Below are 6,020 nucleotides of genomic sequence, written 5' to 3'. Positions count from 1 at the left end.
TGGAGGCCGGCGGCAAAGGCGTGGACTGCGACCCACTGGAGGCCGGTGGCAAAGGCGTGGGCTGGGATCCACTGGAGGCCGGTGGCAAAGGCGTGGGCTGAAACTATCTTGAGCCCGGACCGCTGGCTGGGAAACACTCCAGGGTCTTGGCCAGACCACCGATGGAGGTTTGCCGGGAGCTGGTGGCCTGGGAGCCAATGAAGGGTCGCTGGCAGCAAACGACCTTGGCCGGGCCTCCGACCGAGGAGCAGGCACAGCACTCAGCTGGGCCTCCGACCGAGGAGCAGGGATAGGTGCCGTTTGGACTGCCGACTGAAGGCCACTGGTAGGTGTCAGCCTGGGTGTCAGCCACACCACTAGTGGAGCAAACCCAGCAAGTGCTGGCTGGGCAGTTGACAATGGAGCTGCACTGTAAGAAAAATCTGTGTTTTAACAGTTGAATGATTGTACATTTTAACAGATATTGTCCATAAATGGGATTCACAGGTTTATTTCTGTAAATTTACATCCCGAATTGCATTATGGGATTTTGATCTTCCAACCAACCTCTCTTGGAGGCCATTGTTTGCAGGTGTCAGCATTTCATTTGTGGTAAGGAAACAAATAATTAATTAACAATACAGCATAAACCAATCAATAATAAAGCAACTGTTTTATTAACAGTAGGTCTAAAGGAGTTGGAAAAGTTATATTGTGGAATAGTCAAATAGTCAACGGCTCAGATATCACGTTAATGTTTGCTAGCTAGTACTAACGGTAGCTTGCAACGTTAACGTTAGTTATACTGTATTGTAAATTCAAGCACTTGGTTTGATAATTTTAAATTTAGAAACTGAGAAATGAATTAATTGTTTGCAAGATTAGAAACAGCTGCTTTGTATGTGAGCCTGTCTGTCGTAATAAAGATCACTCGTCAGTTGGTCATCATCTGTGAGTTTACAGTATAATTGACAGTATTTTCTGTCCACCATGTGACACGTCATGACGCAACCCCCTCCTCCCTCAGTGTGCGTCTGTCAGTGCAGGTGCAGGTCTATCAAGGTCTCACTCGGCCGTCTTCACTTGTCAAGGTAAGCCAATTGATTGAACTTTCAAAGAGAGATTTTCTCTGTAAATTATTAGATAAATGTTATGTAAACGTTCATGTTAGTGGATTAGAGTTAACGTTCGCTGAGGTATTTCACTGTGGTCTCTCACTTGCTAGCTACGTTAGCTTTAGCTAGGTTGGTCTGTTAGCTGCCTGTTGTCCCATTGTTGACATGTTAAAAATGGCACATGGGAAAACTTAACCTATTGACTGCAGAAATATGGCTTTATTTCACCAGAGCAGACAGGTAAAGAATATGCAGCCACAGCTAACATAAAGATAAATAACATAGCAGCCTTAAACAAGAAAAAAAAAAATACGTCAGTGATATAAAGGAACACTAACGTTACCATATTTTCCGGACTATAAGTCGCGCTTTTTTTTTTAGTACTTTTGTTGCCCATGCGACCTATATTTAGAAATGACTTGTATATCAGAAATCTAGGCTATGTCATCTATGACCACAAGACGGCAGGGAGGCTTTTATTTCTAAATCCATCCTCATTCAGTAGCTCATCTTCATCCTTATCACATGCTGTTCTCCTTACTGAGCCGTCAGACCCGGGTCTCTCTCTCTGTTGCGCCGTAGCGCTTCACTTCACTCCCAGTATTTTCACAACATGTGCTGGTCTGTCTCTGTCCCTGGCTCCGGACATGGAGCAGAGACCCAGGTCCGACTGTGCAAGGCTGTCCCTCTCTGAAGCAGAGGATGAGGTCAGCTTCACTCCCATCAGTCTTTACAGACAGCCAACACAATTTGAAGGAGATTCTGATCAAATCCCCTTCAGTTTGTTCCAGGACTGAGTTGTTTTTCTTTATCCCAAACTTTATCAGTTTGTAGCGGAATATTTAGTTCCGGCATTTATTTGTTTGTGTACACAAAGCCCTGGCCATTATATGAGACCCAGCTATTAATTGTCTCAAAAGTAAATGCGACTTACAGACCGATGCGACTTGTATGTTGTTGTTTTTTTTTTTCCCTCTTCATGGCTTTGTGACAGATGCGACTAATACTCCAGTGCCACATATAGTCCGGACAAAATACGGCACTCATTTTTACTTCGGACTGGCATCAGAGCAGAGCATAATGTTATATTGTGCAAATATTTATTAGAATTTATTTATTTTCTAATTTATTTATTTAAAATAGTTTTCTTTGCAGCCAGTGCAGTATTTTTTTTCAGATAATTGTTCATTACTCATAATTGACATAAAAACGTTAAATTAATCTTGAATTTTGCCATAATCTGATGCAGTTTAGGGGTGGAAAATAAGGGAGAAGGTGAAAGAGACAACAATGGTGAAACCCTAATATGCTGCAATTCATTTCAAGCAACCTGGAACACTTTTTTTGCAATAAAAAAAAACCTGGTGCAGTTTCAGGAAAAAAATGTAATAGTCTATGTTCAATAAAGCCGATAACAGTGTTTTCAGTTCAAATATGAAAATATTTGTTGGCTAAAATTACTGTATTTGTTTTCAGGTGAACATCTACCCATACAAAATTCATTGGACAGCTACGCCACATGACACCTCAGACTCTACCATTGACACTACCTTGGACACTACTCTTGACTCTCTAGAAGCCTTAGTATCCATTACTCTACAAAGCTTACTTGTTTTATGGGATTGCCATGCATTCTTTTTTTTTTTTTTTTTCACTTGCTATCACTATGACACTTCAATGTGGTATCTGTGAGTTCACAAGTGCCTCAGTGTCTGCCTGTTTAAAACATTACAGGACTCATAGAAACATTAGCCGGGCAGTTTTTCCTTATGGTTTTCCAGATTGTGGAAGAAGCTTTACCTTTTACAATTCCTTTAATGTGCACTTGACCAGAAATCACCATGAGGGGAGGAAACAGTCTTTTAATTGTAACATATCTGTACAGCTGAAGTGTTGTTGGGAATTTTGTGGCAAAGAGTGTGGAAGCATAAAATGTCTTGTAGCTCATCTTAAGTTTCATATGAAAGAAGGTCTTGAAGTGAAGTGATGTCCTTTTGGTGGATGTGGAAAGACTTTCAAAATCATATCTACCTTTACATCTCATTTGTCAAGATGTCACAAGCAGTGTGATGTTACACATATTTGTCAAGGTCATATCAGTGAGACAGAGTATGTACATGCTGATTCTGATAATGGGCCAGGGTCATACATTGACGGTGAAATCCACCATGATGATGGAGAGAGTGCAGCAGGGCAGCAAGATAGAGACACTGACCCAGGGTCAGCCGAGGATAGATACACTGAAAACATGGCTCTTTTTTTTCTTGGCTTACAAGCCAAGTATCTTGTCCCAGCATCTACAGTCTCAAAGATTGCAAGTGAAATGAGAGTGCTTCAGGAACTCCATTATGAGTTTACTATGGATTTGTTTTCAAGAGGTCTCCAAGAATATGGTGTGCCTGATGAGGCTTTACACAATCTAGGGCAACATGTATATGAGCAAAGCCCAATGCAGAACACACTACATACAAATAATGGCAGCTTAACCACACACCACAGAAGACTTCAGTATTACAGGAAAGAGTTAAGCTTAGTTGAACCTGTACAGATAAATTTAGGCTGTGATGACACTGGCAAACAGCAACATTTTCATTACGTTCCCATCTTACAAAGCTTAAAAGCTCTCTTGGCAAATGAAGGTGTACGGCATCAAGTGCTACATCCCATACCTGCCGATGAGAATATGCTACATGATATTGGAGATGGGCATGTCATCAAATCAAATGTTTTGTTTTCATCTGATCCGCACGCTCTTCAGGTCATGCTGTTTCACGATGCTTTTGAAGTTGCTAACCCCTTGGGGTCTGCCAGGCAAAAGCATAAAGTTCTTGCGGTGTACTACAGTCTAGCTAATGTCTATGCCCATAACAGATCCACTGTTGATTCTATCCAGCTTGTATTACTTTGTTTGGAGAGGGACTGTAAATGGTTTGGACCTGACACAGTTTTTGACACTTTGATGTCAGACTTGGGTGACTTGGAGACAACAGGCATTTGTGTTGAAGGGAAAACCTTCAGAGGCAGTATTGCCTGTGTCATAGGAGACAATCTTGGGTCCCACTATCTTGGAGGATTTACTGAAAACTTTAGCAGTGCAGAATATTTTTGTAGGGACTGTCATGTTAGAAAAGAGGACTTTCAAAGAAATCCTCTTTCTACAGCCACTGAGAGAACACCAGCTAGTTACAGTGAATCATTGCAGGAGTTGCAAAATAACCCAGATCTGAAAATGCATCAAGGCATCAAATCAAACAGTGTTCTTAACAAGCTCACACATTTCCATGTCTGTACACCAGGACTCCCACCCTGCCTTGCCCATGATTTATTTGAGGGCATAGTTGACTATGATTTGGCGATGTACTTGCAGTTTCTAGTAAAAACAAGGAAATCGTTCAGTTATAATGTACTTAACAGCAGGACTGTGACCTTCAAAGGAGAGAGTAAGAACAAGGCCAATGTTATACCTACCAGTGGGACAAAACTTGGCGGGCATGCTGCCCAAAACTGGTGGCTGCTTAGACATTTACCAATACTGTTAGATGAGTCAGAGACCCCAAGGAGGAAGTCTGGCAACTCATACTGCTACTGAGACAGGTGGTTGAGCTTGTCAGAGTCACAGGTTGCATACATGAAGGTGCTCATTGAGGAGTACCTGGAAACAAGACACATCCTCTTCCCTCTTACACGGATGAGACCCAAACACCATTATCTCTTACATTACGCAGATCTTACACTACAGTTTAAGAGGTGTATTCGAGCCTACCAAAGCTGTGGCAATGTGTTCTGCCCTGAGTTGATCATGTCTGACTGTACAAGGTTTTACTCAGACCTGTATGATAGTCAGGTTAAGGGTGAATTGACAGAGTTTAATGTCTCACATTCAAATGCAGTAGTGATAGACAGAATTACTGTACGAGGTACATGTCATGCAAATGATATGCTTGTCATTGTGAGCTGTGAACTTGGAAATTTAATTGTCGGGCTGATTGCATGCATTGTGGTGAAAGAAGAAAAGTCAGTGCTTCTTGTGCTTAGACAGAAAAGTGCAAGCCTTGATCCAGATCATGGTGTTTTTGAAGTACAGAGTGTGGGGGGCTCTTTTATTTGCAAAAGAATTGATGAGCTTCTTGATCACTTTCCAATCAGGCATTACCATAGAGATGGCAGGCAGCTGTTTGTACTTAAACACAGTCCACCATGGAGCATGTAAGGCACAAGATCAGAAGAAGAGCAAGTGGACATTGTTATCACAAAGTTGATGGACCTTGGAGTCACAAAACTTGATGACTGTACGTTTTTGAAAGCAGAAGACTTGGATGGGATTTTGCCACCAATACAGTCCAGGCGGCTGATAACTTTGGTGTCATTACAAATCATTCCGACGAAATTAGATCCAGCTGAGAACCGCATATATCAGTATGATGGAGTCTACAGGGCAGCAGAATGCAGCCTCTAAATAACACATTATCTGCAGAGAAACTCGTTCATCTCACCAATATTTTTTTTTTATGATATGCTAGTGCTATTCCCCTCTGAGTCCAAGGTTAGCTGTTATCAGCATCCAGGGTCTGTAGGTTGACCTGTTAACCTCTGACCTTGATGATGTCATCTCTGACCACTGCAGGGCTCATTCTGATAATAATGATTCCACTTCGGCATTCGGGTCCATTTTTAGCGCAACTAGCCAGAGCTTTAATAAGAAGAGCTCTGCTGTTCCTCTCTCTTTAGCCTGGTGTTTGGCTGCACTTAAAATAAAAAATGATAAAATGATGCGGTATATGAAGATCTAACCTCAAGTTTGCGACTCGAGTTTGAGTAGCAAACTCAAGTCCCCATCTCCGCACGCACACACACAAACACACACACACAGTGTCTGGAAGAGTCTGCCTCACTTCTCTTCTCCTCCAGTTGGGTCCTGTGCTCCAA

The 6,020-nt window shown here is 42.0% G+C and overlaps 1 long non-coding RNA gene across 1 annotated transcript; it reads left to right on the top strand.

The window, feature by feature from the left end:
* The first annotated feature begins 573 nt into the window (after positions 1–573).
* LOC119010569 lies at positions 574–5,322 on the top strand. The gene is made up of 3 exons (XR_005071998.1): positions 574–591; positions 1,007–1,070; positions 5,241–5,322. It is a non-coding gene; the product is annotated as an uncharacterized LOC119010569 (long non-coding RNA).
* Positions 5,323–6,020: the final 698 nt, after the last annotated feature.

This window comes from Acanthopagrus latus, chromosome 21 (genome assembly GCF_904848185.1).
Source record: "Acanthopagrus latus isolate v.2019 chromosome 21, fAcaLat1.1, whole genome shotgun sequence".
NCBI classification, from domain to species: domain Eukaryota; kingdom Metazoa; phylum Chordata; class Actinopteri; order Spariformes; family Sparidae; genus Acanthopagrus; species Acanthopagrus latus.
The sequence above is the reverse complement of the archived record's forward strand: the minus strand, read 5'-3'. Positions and strand labels throughout refer to the sequence as shown.